Source organism: Vulpes vulpes, unplaced genomic scaffold (genome assembly GCF_048418805.1).
Source record: "Vulpes vulpes isolate BD-2025 unplaced genomic scaffold, VulVul3 Bu000000627, whole genome shotgun sequence".
In the NCBI taxonomy this organism is placed as follows: domain Eukaryota; kingdom Metazoa; phylum Chordata; class Mammalia; order Carnivora; family Canidae; genus Vulpes; species Vulpes vulpes.
This window is the reverse complement of record NW_027325667.1, coordinates 2193586-2211451: the sequence shown is the minus strand read 5'-3', so window position 1 is coordinate 2211451 and position 17866 is coordinate 2193586. Positions and strand designations below refer to the sequence as shown.

Here is a 17866-nt window from a genome sequence, read left to right as displayed (position 1 = left end):
CCACTCTAGGTACTCCATATTTGAATGGACTAGCATCCATTAGTTATAGGCCACATTGTTTCCCCCCCCCCCACTAATGTTCTATAGGATACGAATGGGTTTTTCCCTTCTACTGAAAATACAAGCAGAAAAGTAGGTCAGTGGGAAACCCTGGTGGCTTTAGCTTTGCTGGTTTAGTGGTTTTACACTGGTAAATAAGTCTTACGTTACCTGCCCAAACATGGTTAGGGCACCAAGCTGGGTTGAGACTCAAGAACCACATACAGAAACCCACTTGTATAGGTAGGTACAGCCATATTACTAGTTGAACTGGTTGGAAGCCCCACCTGGCCAGGCTTCCTAGAGCTCCAACATCAACCAAATAGGCAAGGACTTGAATGGAGACCTAGGAATTGCTTATTGGGCAATTCTTGAGTAGGTACCAGCCTCCAAGGGATTCTTTGAACCAGTGTAGGCCTAGGAGCCAGAGTCTGGGGAATGAGGTCTAGAGGAAAACAAGCTGAGTGAGTTGTACTGGCTGTGGCTTTCTCTGAACATTTTCAGCCTATTTCCTAGTGTCCTTGGAGGCCCAAGTCCCCTTCAGCTCTATACTTGTATAGACTTCTACAGAAGTCTAGAGACTTCTATAGTCTCTACCATGGTTGTCTTAAACTACACATAGTTCCGAGGATCCAGAGAGCCACTTGTGTTTTTACTACCCACGATGTGCCACACGGACAAGAGTCCTGCTCAGAAGACAGGAGAAAGCAGGATTCCATTTGCTGTTTCTGCAGCTGTAACAGAAGGTCACACGGCCTACTTTAGGACATCACCAGTGAAGCCTTTTCTTTCAGCCTCTCAACACCCGGGTCTTACCAGGCTGCAGACAAGATGAGAGAACACTTGCCATTATCTTGTTCTAGAGGCAGCAGGGATAATCATTAAGGAGTGAGGTGGTTAGGATAGTTGCCTTAGGCTCTTTGATCTTCACCTCCATCTTCAGAGGTGGGGACATGTTGAGCTGGAAGGAAAGGTGACCTCGTTTCCCTTGGAGTATCCCAGGAACCCCCCACTCCCACACCTATTTCTTAGCACGAAACACCTCCAATGCGTTTCCATCTTGAAAGATTGTACCAAGTCAACAGCAAGGCAGGGTTATAGATTTTACTAAGCCTCGGCAAATACATAGGAGTGTTCCAGTTGCTCTGTCAAAGTGAATTACTTTTTGGAAGGCCATTCCGATGTGTTCCCCTCACCACTTCACACTCTGAAGCCAGGCATGAAGCCTAGAACACGGGTTTTACTGCAGAGTGCATAGAGCGCATTTCTGTACACCAGTTGCCATATTCGACATGACAGCTTGGGACGGTTACAGTTAGTGCAGCCAACTGAGTGTATGACACTAGAATGGATAAGCCATAGTAGGTTTATAATGAAATACCATACAGCGGTGGAGAACTGCTGCAAATAATATGCAGAAGTTTCAGACAAGGGTGAAGAACTATATAGAAATGGAGTCCTGTGGTATATGAAGTTCAAAACCGTTTGTGTTTTCACTTTTTTTTTTCATTTTAGTTGAGTCTGTATTGTACAGGAGAGCATAACTTAAGCTCAGAATAGAAGTCATAGCATCTTCCAATGAATTCTAGGTAGCAAACGAAAAAACTAATTACAATAGTTTTCCAGTGACTAACTATTCAGGATGCCAAAGTAAAACAGATTCCTATACAAATTTCAAAGAAAGCTAGAAAATACATTAACAAATATTGAATTCAGAATAATTTCTGCTCAGAAATCAACTGAAATGTAAGGTGCACTTTTTTAGATAGAAGATAAATCTCTTTCACTTAAAAATAATTTTTTCGTGCATTCCAATGGTCATATGAAAAAGACATATACTTTATTTTCATTCTAACCCTGAGGAAGGAAAAACAAATGTGGAGTAGCATACTAAGAACTTAAACTCCACACTTTTCACAACTGGAAATAGCAAGTAATGGAAGAAGTCCAGGACTACATTTATTCAGGCTTCCACACACATCAGTTTAAATTCCCCAAAACTAAAATTTGGGCAACTGGTACTAGTGGCATTATATTTTTAGTCCCTACACTGGTTTAAACAAAACAAAATTTGTATTTACCACGTAGGAACTTTCAGCTCAGCAATATATAGGGACATTATAGTTTCATTGCTTAAGAAGCTCTATTCAGAAGAAAAATATGAATAAGGTCTATGCACACATCTCTTTCACTACAAAGAGGTCAGCTGTTACAGGGGAGTTAATGAGAGGAAAAATGTGGAATTTCATCACAATGGAATATGGGAAGAGCTGGTATTTCCTCTTTGCCATTACAATTATTCTTCTTAGGATGAAACTTGGAATTGCAAATTTAGCTGACTTTGCCACAGTTTTCAACCTTTGTAAAGGAAAAAAAAAGTTCACTCCATGGGCCAGAAACCCCAAGCAGCAGTTGGGAGTAAGAGGGCAATAACAATGCAGTGAACCTGTTTTCTTCAGTTGTTATCAAGAATGGGTTTCCCCGCTATGTACTTCACCTCATTCGCTGGGCTGTTGACCACCATGCCTGTGCTTTCGTCTAAACCAGTAAATTGCATTGTAGCTCCTAAATATGAGTCCACAACTGATCCTAGTAATCCAGCCAGACCCCCAAATGCAATAATTGGCCACTGGGGAGCAGAAATGCCTAAATCATTAATGAAGACCAACTGTGTGAGGAAGTAGGTGATGCCCACAAAGGTACCGCCAAGTAGACTGGAGACAAGGCCCACCACTGTGACCCCTCCATTGGTCCCAACTGGAACTTTTTCCCAGGTTGTTATTAGCCTCGGCGGGCTTTTACTCAGAACCGGGCCCACTTCTGAAGCCCAGGTGTCTCCAGCAGAGCAGGCCAGTGCAGCCAAGAGAGACAGACACATCCAGGAAGCGGTGTACTGCTTGGAAAAATCTATTGGGATCTCCCCGGGGCCATTTTCTATCATGTACAGCAGGGCCAGCTCTGTGGGCACAGCCCCATTGCAGAACATCTGAACCCAATTCCTCTGCCCACCTTCTTTGTATTCTGAATCTAGAGGCTTCTTTATTTCTCCCTTCCATTTAGTGAGTTTTGAAGAAGAAAGGAAAAACATCAGCAAAGAGGTAAAAGAGCTGAAATTTGCAATGCTTAGGATAAATCCAACCACAAGCCCTCCCAAGGCCCCACTGTGGTCTAGACTTTTCTTTTTAAAGCCATTGGAGACGATCAAATCAGGAACGACGACAGAGAACAGCCAACGCCAAGGAGAAATAGGGTGTAAGTTGCCGTAGTAGGTGCTGGCGGTCAGAGACACCACCCAGAAGGCCAGGGAGATGCAGAGCGCGAGGCTCAGCAGCTCAGCAGCGCGACGTGGGCATCATCCTCAGGCACCGCGTGCACGCGCGGCCGGCGGCGTCCGACATGGGCTCGGGCCCAGGGGCCCACTCACCGGGCGGGGTCGCCGGCCTGGGGCTCGCAGGGGCGCCAAGGCCAGGCCCGCATCGCCCGCGCCGCTCCCCTCCCTGTGTTTTCACTTCTATCACTTGATAAATCTTGCCTTTGATAAGGATCAGGGGCAGCGCAAGGAATGTGTCTGGGCTTGTCAGTAATGACTTCATCTTCCTGGATCAGTTATATGCAGGGGATTCACTTTAACACTTCACCAATGCAGTAGAGTAAGGTTAGAGGAACACCACTGGAAAGTACATAGAAGTTCAGGCTCAGTCCAAGCTTTGCAAATTTGCCTCTCAAGGTTTTTGCCCAGTTCCCGGTAATTGGGTGTTTGCAATGGGGCCCTGGAGATCCGGACTTCCCCCAGGAACCTGCTGGTTACAACGGAAAACACCCTTGGCTGGGCTGACCTCAGGGAAGTGGGGTGGAATTCCTAAGGCTGCCAGAACCATTTTGCAGTTGACTTCTTCAAGTTGTTGAAACCTGTAGTGCTAAGGAAGACTTGGCCTGTCTTCCGGGAAGAGAGGTCTTGTCTACTAGTTTGCTGAAATCTAGTATTTTTCAGCAGTATTAGGAGCTTGAAAAATTGCTACTAGTTGAAAGGACAGACATCCTGTGTGACCACACAGCCAGTCATTGACGTGGTGGGACTTTCCTGGACTCTTGTCTGCTTTGGACACTGGTGATGCACCAAGGAGCAACAGTGAGGACTTGTGTTATACCCACCTCCTCAGGCCTTGTGAGCCTGCTTTCTATGGTCCAGAAGGCCCTGCAGGAGGGGACTCCAAGTTGTTGGAACTCCAAGGTCTATTGGAGCTTGGAGTATAGAGAATGCTACCTCCATGGCCCCCATCCCGGTATAGCCAGCAAGTTGCACTCCCCTCTGCTCCTAGTCTGTGCAACACTAGCTCCTATCCACCATGCTCTTCAATTCTGCTACCTTCACACCTCCATCCTCTAGCGCAGATTCAAAGATCAGTTTTATGTCTGGAACACCCTTCCTTACCTCCTCAGCCCCTTGTTTTGTGTGCTTTTGGGTCTTTGAGCTTCTGCTCCTTGCATGGATCACGGTAACAGTGTGAAGGCAGGTCTGTGTGGACCAAAGCCTGGTCACATACAAAGGAGCTCAAGAGGTTCTCCAACCAAGGCCCCCCTCAACATATTAGGTTTGAATTTGAAAAAACTACTCCATATTCTTAGGGCAGAATATTCAGGGAGATACCATAATAGTGGTTAGGTCATTTGTCTAAGCTCATTAGCCATGTACACGAAGAATTAACCCCAATATTAGCTATGGGCTTTGTGGGAGAGGTTTGGTCCATGTAGGTCCATTGGTGGACAGATGTACCATCTGGTGGTATATATTCACAGCAAGGGAGGGACACTGCATGTGAGGGAGGCAGAGGGCATGTATGGAAGTCTATAGTTCTGCTCAAGTCCTGTGAACTAAAACTGCTTAAGGTTTAAAAAAGAAAAAAGAAAAAAAAAGCAATGCCTAAACTACATTCACAGAATCAGGTGTCTAGAAGACTGATCAAACTTTGACAGGCCTCACAGCATTTTCTAGGTTAGTCACATTCAACCATCATTGGTCATTTCAGTAGAGGGTTCTCCGGAGACCATGTTGGAGAAGTGTCTTGAGCCAGGATTGCCTTGAAGTCTAGTAATAAAGATCGTCAACATCTCCAGTTTTGATCAAGGGTAGTGCCTATCCTCTCCACTATCCAGTCATTCAACCAGGTGAAGTCCAGAACTGAAGGCTCCTGCCCTATGTGCTGGGACAACTTCCTCCTCGATTAGACCCCAGTCCTGTGGCAGGTAGCCACCAAGCCATCCCCTAGTCTGGCCTATGTACTGGGTACATGAGTATGAGACTCTAAGGCATCCAGATATCTAGGGTGGGAGCCCTTTTGCTGACAAGAGTTGGCTCTTTCTAAAGCCACGTGGCAGTAGTTCTACAGAGACTTTTACCAAGACAGCATTAAGTTTGGTTATCTGATAGTCCCTTGCTAAAGTTAGAAACATGGAGAACGTTTTGTAGGGAGGATGACTGGAAATGTTAAGTTTCAGTAACAAAGTTGGTACTCAGGAAAGCCCCCTGGGGAACATCTAGGTACCACTGAATGGCTGCTGGCAGTGCCCTTTGACATGTGGAGCTTCAGTCAGGATGCCAAGGTAATTCTTTCCTAGCACCAAAAAACCCTGGTTTCTACTCCAATCTTGGGTTTCACATTTTAAGTGCTTTGGGGCATCCAGATTTTAAGTAAAATGTAATAGCCAAGAAGCTAGCATATCTCAAAGATGGTCCTCCTTACAGGTCAGTATCAGGAGTACCATTTGCCAGGCTTGTTCATCTGATACAAGTCACGATGGGCTTAATTTCACACATGGGCCTAGCTTTCAACCCCCTAAGCTCCTTCCCAGGATTCCCCATCAGACATGGATTTTGGAGGATTTGTGGAAGGGGTGGGGGGCCTGCTAGGAGATGCCACTGTATTTAGAAACCATGGCGGCAGCACCATTGCCCAATTTAGAACCCAACAGGAAGGGGACACCAGCTCTCCCTCAGCCCCTTCTAAACTTCCGAATAGCTCCTAAACACCAAGATACCAAGAAAACCATCAGTGCAAGGACAGCAGGAACCTGAAGCAGCATCAGTTTTAGGCTTTCTAAAAATAAGTGTGGGATGGGGAATTGTGGAGATCTAGCTGGTTTAAGGAAGATGGTGAATCACAGAATCCTCCATGTTTGGAGCACCTAGGAAATTCTAGTAGGGACCAGTAGTAGGCATTACAACACACTGAATGGCAGCTCAGAAGAGTGCTACTGGAGGAGAGCGGGGGGCGGAGGGCAGGGAGAGCAAGCACCTAGCTGCTAGTTGAAGCTATGACGTCCTGAGACCAAACCTAGAGCAGGATAGGGACCAGCTGAAGAACAGCTTGCAAAGGAGACCTGAACAAAATAGCTGGAGACTTGTCAGTCCCTGGGCCAGGTGTCAGCTGGGCCAGAAGCCCTTTAGACCTAGATCTGTCAGGGAGATTTGAAGAGGTTGAAGTCTGTTTGGGAACATTCAGACCCCAGACATTTAGGAAGGTCTTGCAAACGTGGTAAGGCACTAGTGTTAGTGGGGAAATGGTTTTCAGGATAGAGATCCTGGTTTTGTGATAAGCTCAAGGTCTAGAAGGAGTTGAAATCCCTCCAGAAGATGGTGGGGGTGAGGGGTTAGAGAGAATCCTAGAAAATAGATAAAATAGATACATTTTTCCAGGGCAGATAACCCCCAGGGAGTGACAGATCCCTTACAGGCTTTCTACAACCAAGAAGCCCCCCCTTGAGGGACCAGGAGGACCACCAAGGTATTGGCAGAACAGATATGGCGTCCTGGCAGGACTCCCTGAACTCCCAGGTAGGCAACCAAGGGATAGTTATTCATCCAACCCAGAAAACTACCGTTTGGAGCACCAGGCACAAGATGGTTTCCAGGTTCACCATGACCTGTACAATCAGAAGCCCTGTCAGCAACATTGGACACATTTCTCTAGGCACACTAGTATGTGAAGTCCCCAGCGAGCCGCTGGGTTCCTGACCTAGTTCTCTGGAGGCAGAGAAGAGAGAACCCAAGAAGATACTAATAAGGAAAGAAGATCCAAGATTTGTCTGGGTCCCTAAGGTAGAAACTACGGCTCCCCCAGAGCCCTGAAGACCTCAGCCTTGATAGAGACTATAGCACAGATTCACCTGGATTTCACCTCTGGAGAACAGGGAGGCCCCGGCATAGAGTGGTGTCCGGTCCTCCATTCACAGGAAACGGCACAGAATTTAGGGTAGGAGGCAGCCAGCCCTGTTCTTCGGCAGTTGTGCTCCAAACCCTTACTTCAGGCAGGTTGCCTAGGAGGATAATCCCTCCATGCTTTTGAGCCCCTGAAAGGGATTGCAGATAGGATCTGCTTCTCGATCCTGGAAGAGGGAAAGTTACAAATGGAATGTATTAGGAAGACGAGGGCTTGACCTTTGCAGACTGATCTACAAGGTTAGGGCAATAAGTTTAGACTTTTTGCTTCTCACCACCAGGATTTTTTTTTTTTTTTTGAGCTCCAGTGACTGATGGAGATACTGCTTTTGACTCATTCAGGTTGAGCAATTCCCCTAATACTTTTCATCCCTTCATTCCTTAAGACCTTAAAGCCACCTGTGGCTCTTAAAAGCCAAGAAGGCTACTTCACCAGCTGTGCTAAGAATGGAGGAATCCGTTAGAATAGGGAGTCGGCTTTGTAGGTTTTTCCTGTCCCCCACCCCCATTTGGAGCTTTAATACAGTCCATGCTGCACAACTTCGGCGGCAGTACTTCCAGCCCATGTTAGTGGGACCACCTCTCCCCTCGGAGGTCCCTAGTGTTGGGGTCTACTCTTGGACTCCATTCTCAGTACAAGCAGATCTTGTGAAGCCATTTTTTCCCCCTGACTGCTTGGCCATAGGCAGTTTGGGTTTTGTAATTTTAAGAAGCAGGTACTTAAAACCCATCGCAAGAATGGAACAGCAGTCCATCTGTACGTTCCTGATCAGCACTTGTGAGGTAACCTGGTTGATGAAAACCTTGCTGCTCACTCCCTCACCCCCTAGAAGAGCTCCTGGCCTAAAATCTTTTATTCTGATTTCCTCACCCCACCTTCCTGCCTAGAAGACCATCCCAATTTTGTACAGATCCTCGGAGCAGGTCTCTACTTGTGTGGAATAGCTGCCTATTCATGAATGGGTTAGTAAAGCCAGTTAGAGCAAACAAAAAGTGTGGTCTGTGTATACCGCAGAATATTTCTCAGTCACTAGAGACGACAAATACCATTTGCTTCGATGTGGTTGGAACTGGAGGGTATTATGCCAAGTGAAATAAGTCAATCGGAGAAGGACAGACATTACATGGTATCATTCATTTGGGGGAATAGTGAAAGGGAATAAAGGGGAAAGGAGGGGGAAAAAAAAGGAAATATCAGAAAGGGAGACAACATGAGACTCCTAACTCTGGGAAACAAACTAGGGGTGGTAGAAAGGTAGGTGGGCAGGGAGTGGGGTGACTGGATGACGGGCACTGAGGGGGCAACTTGATGGGACGAGCACTGGGTGTTATGCTAGATGTTGGCAAGTTGAACTCCAATAGAAGACAAACAAAAACAAAAACCCACCAGAAGCTGGGTGAGTCACTCTCAACTAAAGCCCTCATTTGAGGAAGAGCCACAGCTGGGCTCCGGAAGTTAGCTATCAGGATAGAGGGTTGAACAAGATCCTTTCATTTTAAAGCCTGGTCCTGATAACCCTCCATCACAAAAGGTACGCTCCTAGTACTATACAGGAGGATACTATGCTCACAAAGAGCCTCATTTTCAGAGCTGTCCTGGGATGGCACTGGAGATCTCTTGGGCTCAAGTTCTTGAAAGGAACTTGCTGCCTTGAAAGGAAGCTTCAAGGGAAGGCATAGTCACCTCCAAAATCCAGTCACAGGGCTAGGCTTTGATGGATGCCAGGTCATCTGGGACCCAAGCTAAATGCCTGTAGGGATCTTCTATCCATTTAAGTAGATCTTAATTCAAAAGTATCCTCCAAAGCACAGCTGGTACAAATATGGCCACATGCAGTATTTGTCAGACTGTCCCCTAATTGACATTAGGCCTTAGGGCTATAGTAGAAAGGCCAGCTAGACGTCAGCGCTCTGGACCCTGATATTAGGGAAAATGCTCTGAATGTGGTTACTCCGTGAAAGCACCCAGGATTCAGAGCTGTTAGTTTTAAGCAGGCAGTTGCCTACTGGGCACACACGCTGGTCACATTTAACTCCATGTTCAATTTAGTCAACACCTAGAGCTTCATACCAGTGTCCTGTCCTGTTGTGCATGTTATGGGAATACTACATTTTTCAGGTCAGGAATCTGGGAGAGCTCCCCACCGCTCCTCTTCACAAGTAGCAGAGGTAGGGGGCAAGTGTAGTGTCTTGATATAGATGACAGAACCTGTTTCCTTAGCTCGGGTCTTTAAGTCTGGTCAAGTTCATTAGGCATGGACCAAGACCGACCGCAGGATTTGGTAGTGTACAGCTGATAGGCACCCCAACTTCCACAGCTCACCAGGGGACTTTAGGATTGGCTAGGACGAACCCCGTAAGACCTGGAAGTTCAGTGGTCCTTACTTGGCTTTAAACTTCATTGCCAATCTCCAACCACACCTGTCAGGAAGAACAGGGATGCTCTTATCTGGAGGCTTTTCAATAGGCCCTTGCCTTCTTAGGAAGGCTCAAATAGGCTTATTCATGAGAAGGAGGCAGAGACAAGCAGAGGGAGAAGCAGGCTCCTTGCAAGGAGCCTGATGCAGGGCTCAATCCCTGGATCTGGGACACAGGATCACACCCAGAGCTGAAGGCAGATGCCCAACTACTGAGCCACCCAGTCACCCCCTAACGGAGCCCTCTGTCTCGCTGAAAGTAGACTAGAAGTTGCTAACCTTTTCTGCAATCAGCTGTTCATTTTATTGCTGCAGTATAGTCCGAGCCCAGGGTCCAACACTGGGTATTTGGGCCAACCTTTGCTAGTTTTTACCACTTGAATTCAGTAAAGACTTTCCCTTTACAAAGCGAATTCTTATTAGATACTAGGCTACACTCAAGCCCAGAACTGTAGAGCCAGAGGAACAGTTCTTGGGAGTCCCTGAAGGTCTTCAAACAGCAGTTAAAGAAAACTCAAGACCAGACAAACCACGGGTAAGGAAAGCAGAAACAAGGGAGCCTGAAACTTCAGGCAAACCCAATCCGTGGAGATCTGAGAACATCTAAGGGGGTACCCTGAGTGCAAACTTGAGTGCAAACTTGCTCAGTCCAGTATTCTGCTCCTGTTTGGAGGCCTTCTAAACTTTGCCAGGAGTATAGTCTAGCTGTGACTCATTCATCTGGAGCCCGACCAGATGGATTCATCTTAGAAGCAACCACTATTCTGAAACTGAACATAGTTCAGGGCAGATCCCCATGTCAGAGGCCCTCAACAAAACCCTGTGCTTAGGAGATCTGGTTTTGTACTCCAGGATCTGGAAAAGCACTCAGTTGAGTTTCAGAGTATTCTTATGGACCTAATACTCAAGTATTTTGAGAAGCTCCCCACACCCCCGCTTGGGAGGAGACGGCACAAGCTGCTCTACATCTGAGCCTGTACAAGCGTACCTTGGGTCCTTACACGCTTAAGAAAAAGTTTGTGGCAACCCTGCACGGAGTGCATTTCCACGTGCCATTTCCACGGGAAGCACGGAGACTGCTCAAGCCATTCCAGTTTTCAACTCCGTGATATTATACAGGATTCCAAAAAGTGTATGTTTGTCCAGCCAGGTAGCCTCTCCTGTATGAATGCAAAAAAAAAAAAAAAAAGAAAAAGAAAAAAAAGCTTAATTCTTTGCAAAAACATAAAACAAAAGAAAACAAAACAAAAAACCCACAAACCAGTCTCTCACAAATATTTTTATTATTGAATTTATTGCTTCTTTGAAAACCTAGAGGGGAAAAAAAAAAAAAACCCTTACCTTCCAGGCACGCTTCCTGCTTTTGCTATTAGTCAAGTATAGATGCTGCAGTGTTATTAATTTTAACAATATTTCAGCCTGGCTTAATTTGGCTGCCTTTTTGGTTCAAGGTGAGACCCCGGAGGGGGCGGGGGTTGGGAATCATCAAGCCAGTCCCAAAGCCTGTTTCTGGAGGCCGGCATTTGATCTGTTACAAGCCTCTCCTACCCTCCTGTGGCTTTGCTTTATACTCTCTCAGAACAATGCCTTCTCTGTGGCCCACTTTTGCTGCCCATTCTCAGGTCTGGGTCATTTGGCGCCTCCGATGGGTCAGGGTGTTGGGGTCCTGAGAGTCCCTGGTGACTCGCAAAAGTAAGACCTCATCCGAGCCTTTCCTCAGAACGAGAGTCCCAAATGGCCTAAGTTTTGTCAGCACACAGGAAGCTTCTGTTCTTTTAGGATTTGTGCCCAGATCAGGTCTACCATCTTGAATACTGTGCCTTCAGGGAGATTCTTAACCTCCAGGCAGGTTACCCCCAAGGAGGGTGTAATTGAGCCTTGTTCCATGAGGCGGACAGTGTGGAGCCACAACAAAGTGGCTCTCCTCCAGGCCGCTGCCCCTCGGTGCCTTAGGCCTGCTCCTCAGACCTCTCTACTGTGGTGTGGCTAACTGGTGACTGGAAGCAATTCGGCTCCGCTTCTCACTTGTTCTTAGATCTTAGTGCCCCTGACTGCTGCAAGGCCATATTATCAGTGTTTACTTTTTTGGGGTAGTATAGAAGCTTTTTGCCACCCCCAAGCTCGAGGGAGCAACAGGTGCTAATGAGCAGTGCCCCCACCTCACCCCCTGCCCTCCAACAACACACACCCACACAGAGTCATATACACAAGACATTTAAAGGATTCTGAAACAAAACCAGAGGAGCAGTGTGAGTTCGAGGAGCCCTAACAGAGTATATACAATTTTCATGAAAACCTGCCAGAGGCTAAGAAGCAGCAGAGCATTGTGAACCAACACTAGACTGTCGTAGCCAGCTTTCAAAGGAATTGCAATGCTTCACCCTGGATCTGTTCCTCGGCAGCAGGTTCGAGAACCCAAAATGTGGCCTCCTCTAGCATGTAATCAGTATTTCTGCTGCATCTGAATACAAAGTGGTTGGCTTTGTCTCGGACCGAACTTAATGTAGCCTCACATGATTCTCCCCCACCTGGCTCCGGGAAGACTGCTCCTGGCTTAATAGAAAATGAAGATAAAATAATGCTCCAGATGTCTCCAAATAAAAATGTTCCATTTAAAAAAAACAAAACAAAACGGGAGTCTATCTGTGCCATTTCCACTCCCTCCTATACCATTCGTCTCTGCAGCACATTTTGATAGTTCATGAGATTTCATAATTATGATCTGTGATCAGTGACCTTTGAGATTATAATTATGGTTTCAGGTCACCATGAACCACAACATAGGATCGGAAACGGACAGGAGTGTTCTGACTGGTCCACCCACCTGGTACTCTTGTCTCGTCTGTTCAAGCCTCCCTGAGACAAGAGTAAGCCAGTTAATATACAGTGATCTCCGTGTGAGAGATGGAACTCTTCCTTTGCATTCACAACTTGTATAACTATCACAAGGCCCAGATTTGGGCCTATCAGCATTCAGTGTACCTTCTCTGCTAAGCTTGTTTTTTGACTTGAAGCGTTCAAGTGGAAGGAAAAGTTCTTGAAGTTGGTACTTCACCAGGGACCACAGGAAGGTTAAAGCCAGCAGCCTTAATGCAGACATGGATATAAAGTTCGAGTGATGGAGCTAGAGGGTCAAGTCTGGCTCAAAATTCCCTCAAACTAAAGCTTAATCCAGAGCAAGGCCAACTCTCCAATTTTGTGTGAGTGGAGGGACCCGGGGATGCTCAAGTTTGAGGCCGGCAGAGGTCCGTTCTTGAGGTTCAAGAAGTGGTCTCCATAATAGAAGCACAAGTTGATACAGCAAGTTCTCTAGAAGATCTAGCTAAGATAGTGAAGATTTCCACTATAGTGAGAACAGCTTTGTATCGTAGGCCGCCATCTAGGGACTTCTAGTAGACTGGGGCAGGAGTTCTGAGAAACAAGCTGCCACTCTTGTCAGGGGCAAATGCAGCTGGTGACTAAATTGAAGCCTGTGTTCCTTGGCCATTCCAAAAATCCTAGGGCCCTTAGGAATTATGCTAAATTGACCCTGCCTGTGCTCCAAAAATGGAGCAACAAAGCCTGGATAGCCGATAACATGGCTTAGAGTATTTCAAGCTTACTGCTGAGACCTGCTACTCAAAAGATCCTTTTCTAGTTAACTGCTCATTGACAATGCATCTGGTCACCCAAGAGCTGAGGGGGGCCTACAGAGCGATTGAGGTGTTCACGCTAACCACCTCTATTCTGCAGCCCACAGATGGAGTATTTCTGACTTAAGTCCTCTTAGGAGACAGTTTGTAAGGATATAGCTTCTGTAGACAGGGAGCCTGCAGGTGGATCTGGGCAGAGGAAGTTCAAAACCTGGGAAAGGATTCACTGTTCCAGAGGCCATTAACATTCATGGTTCCTGGAAAGAGGTCAAAATGTCAACAGGAACAAGAGTTCAGAAGTGGATCCAACCCCCATGGATGATTGAGGGGCTCAGGACATCCGTGGAGGAAGCCCCCTCAGATGTGGTAGAGACAGAATTAGAAGTGGAGCCTGAACGTGGGACCACACAGCCATGATCTCATGCTAGAGCTAGTGGGAGAATAGATGCGGCTCGGGGAGGAGTAAAGAACATGGTTTTTGAGATGGAATCTACTCCTGGCGAGGATGCTGTGAAGCCTGTTGAAATGGAAGTTTGAACTCTTCCATAAGCCTACTTGATAAGGTAATAGCAGGGTTCAAGAGGACCGACTCCAGTTTTGGAAGCTCCGTGGGTAAAATGCTGTGGAACAGCAGCACATAGCCACAGAGCAATCGTGTGGGAGGAGAGTCCGTTCATGCGGCTAAGTTCATTGTCGTCCCAAGAACTCAATCAGTCGGCAGCTGTCAGCACTGGGGCAGACACTGCACCAGCAGAAAGACCAGCTGAAGGTTCAGGGGACAGCATTTTGGGGAGATTTAGTTCAGGCATTTTAGGACTATTGTACACTTAGTAGGCTATGGTGTAGTATAAACGTAGCTCTTACGTGCTCCAGGCAACCAAGAAGTTCATTTAGCCGCTTTATGGTGGTGTGCAAGAAACCGTGGTATCTGAGGCCTGCCTGTCTGAACAGACTTTTCATCTAGGATCACAAGTCGTACCTCACCGGAGACTAAGGGGGCTGTACGGCAGGCACCTAGAGCCTCTCAAGGCCCACCAGAGGCCACCTGCCCTTTATAGGGTGGCATCTAGAGCCCCAGCACAGATCTCAGGGGACAGCGTGCAAGTTGCCAGAGAAGCTCACCTCCCAGCTGCACATGACTTCAGAGAGCAGCCTCAACACCTATACTTTACATGCACTTAATTGTTGTATGAGTGGAGGGTGTAGTATGGCTGAGAAGATCCTTAGGATTGGATCTTAAGGATCCATCTAAGATGGATATATAGCGAATAGAACCAAGCACCTTCTACTCCACATTTCCGAAGGCAAGGTTAAGGCCAAACCACAAAGGCACTTAGGGGCTTAGCTTTGTAGTAGGATCCTCCCTAGAGGAACACCATGAAGACTAAGTGGTCACCCACCCACCCACCTCCTACTGTTTGGGAAGGATTACTTCAGCATGAAGCTAAGGACCACTTTTCTGCACAATGATGGATGGGGGAAATGGCAGCTTGGACACACTATAGGAGGACACCGGGCTGGGAGCAAGGCAAGAGAATCCATAGTGGCTTCCTCTAAGCTCATGAGCAGGACTGCGGAGTTCTGTGCACCATAAGGGGGACCTAAAGACCCCTTATGGTAGGACGGCTAAGCCAGACTATGCTCCATGCAATTTCACTCCCTGAGCTGCAGGCTTACAAAGGCTTCTGCATCCTCTGCATTTCCCCCTTTCCCACAAGGAACGCCAACATCACCTGCATTTAGAACGAGCCTCATCTGCTGGCCGCCTGTGGCGGTGTTGGCTGCTGCCTCACACAATCCAGCTAGCACGCCACTTCCAGCCGGAGGCCCACGCCAGTACCCACAGAAGTGTTGCAGCTAGCGCCCGGACACTTTGGGCACACTCCATGTTGAAGTGGGGTCTGTGAAGACCTCAAGAGCTAGCTAGTCCCTAACTCCTTGTTTTACAGGGGAGGGCAGCAGCACCAAAGCAGACAAGAAAGCTCAGCTTCACAGGCATAGGAAGGAGTCAGGCTACAACTAGATTCAGGTAGTTCCCAGCATCATGAAGCAAGATCTAATGAGTTGATTAGAACCGGGCCCAAATGCCTTTTCAAACAGGGACTTGTGCTTTGAGAAAGCCCCAGCTGATAAGACTTTCCCTCCCTCCCGAGGTGAGGATTAGGGGTTCTGTAGGAGAGAGTAAGTGTACAAACAGATCCTAGTTCCTCTCTTTTCTAGTGATCAGGTCACTTCATCCTTGGGGAATGAAACCTGACTAGAGAAGCAGAACTAGCAAGGAATGTTGAACCCTTGCCAGGTTAGAGGGGCTGGGGGAGAGCTTTGGTTTATTTAGTTCTAATGAACTAGTAGCCAGATAACCCTTCAGGGAGAGGAGCGGAGGTCCCTATCCCTCACGAGTTAGAGATGGCCTTAAGGTTTTCTGGAGGACAGCTACACCCCCCCCATCACTGCAGGACTAATCCCTCTGACAGCGTTGACAAGATTTGAGGAAGAAAGCCTATTTTAGTCACAGCCCAGAAAAGGAACCAGCTTCCTGAACCTCAAAGATCTTTGCCCGTCTCCATTCTGCTGAGCACCTCCTTAATCTGGTGCCGTGCGGAGCCAGCCCGCAAAAGGGTTGAGGGGTCCCTATCATCACAAATTCAGATCTAAGAAGCCACCTAGACCTCCAGGACCACAGAAGTAAATGAAGAAGCATCTAGAAGACCATGTCTAGTGCCCAGGGCAGCCAGTCCTGGTGCTGGGGAGGGAAGATGCCTGCTGCTCGTGGGTTGGGAGCTCAGGTTCACCTGCTCCACCATCACTAGCGCTTTGTTCTGACCTAGTTAATAATTCCGCTCATGAACGACAGGCACGGAGAGCTGCAGACTGCTGTACCGCAGACTCCAGGCTTCCCAACTTCTGATTCAGAGGCTTTGTGAGGCCCTGCCTATGGTTCCCCCACCAACATCGGCTTCCGCGTACCAGGGGGCTGCTCTTGAAAGGCTGCTTTAGCATTCCCTCCCAGGCTGGGCCCTTAGGGACCCAGCAGGCTCCTTCCCACCCTGTTCTGCTGGATGAAAGAGAACTTCGCCTTAGCCCAGGAGCCAAGGAATTGCTCCTACGATCCTCTTTAGAAAAGGAAAGAAAGGTCTTAGAGCAAAGGAGGCCTCAGACATGCCGGTGGAGGTGCGTTCGAACAGGCTTATTGCGGGCTGGAACCTCCTTAGGCTTCAGCAGAGTGAAAGAGAGCAAGAGAAAACAGGAGCTTTCTCAGGAGGAAGGAACCCAGAGGAAGAGCCAACCTTGCCAGCTTGAAAACAAAGGCCCAGCAACCCCCACCCCCCTCCCTCGTATCAGAGAGCTCCGGCAGCCCCGCTGGGACCACCAGGATCTGACCGCCCAGGGCTGGACCAACAGCTCACACCAGCCAAGATACCCACGGGAGGGAGGAGGCCGCAACCTGCCTCTTTATAGGCCTGCCTTCTCCCCACCCCCTCTATTAGCTGGAAGGACAGCCACCTGCGCCAGCAGCCTCTCACCTGCCCTGCCCCCGCCAACCTCCTGTTGGGTTTTGGGGGCTACTGAGGGGCAGCTGGGGTCTTCAGGGTCAGAGACGTGAACACTGTTAAAGCAGTCGGAGAGACTTGGCAACAGTTCTCTGCAGCTCAGCAGCTTACTGTGAACGAGGAAACCACTTTTGGGAGGTCCTCCCTGGCCCTGGGGACAGCCACGGTGGGGCAGGGGTGGGGTGGATTTTCCTTGGAGAGCTGAGGGTTCAGGTAGGGCAACCAACGCATCCCTGTCTGCCTGTGACTGTCCCACTTTTACCACTGGAAGTTCTGTGTGTCCTGGGACATCTCCTAACCTGGGCAAATTGGGGGTTGGTCATCCTTTTTTTTTTTTAATATGTATATTTATATTTTTTATTGAAGCTCAATTTGCCAACATACAGTCTAATGCCCAGTGCTCATCTTGTCAAGTGGTCATCCCTGCAGAGGAAGGTACAGTGACTTTCCAGGGTCTGGACTCCCGTGGCTGGTAGGGCTTGGGCTGGGAGCTGTAAGGGAGGGAACACTTTGCTTTATTTAAATGCCCTTGAGTGTTTCTAAACCACTTAGATTTACAAATCACCCTAGACATATTCCAACTCTGCCTATTTAAAGACCCGAAGCATTTCCTATTACTCTTAATTCACATTGTTTTAATTTGGGGGTAGAAAGGCTAAGAGTTTTGTGAGATTTGTTAAATGTGTACCTCTGTGTCTTAATTATGAACAAGCTCACCAGCTAGGCCCGCGGAAACTTTTTTTAGAAGTCTGATTACCTCCTATTTAAGGAGTTAAATGTCAGGTTTTTACTGTTAGGACCCCTTAAAAGATGGCAGGTAGTTCCAAAGGTGAAAACTGTAATCATACATTGTTTGTAGGGTTAAGAATTTGGAATCCAATCACTCTATGGTGGTGGTAGGTTTATCTCATTGTATTTATCCTCAGGACTGGCCAACGCAATGAGTTCAGTGGATTACACGGTTTGGGGTTCGGTTGCCAGTTTTGATGGGAGATCGAAGCTTCTTGAAAT

At 47.6% G+C, this 17866-nt stretch overlaps 1 pseudogene; it reads right to left on the bottom strand.

Moving 5' to 3' along the window:
• Positions 1-1857: 1857 nt before the first annotated feature.
• LOC140596356 (transmembrane protein 19 pseudogene) overlaps positions 1858-17866 on the bottom strand; it is a 32102-nt pseudogene continuing 16093 nt past the window's right edge.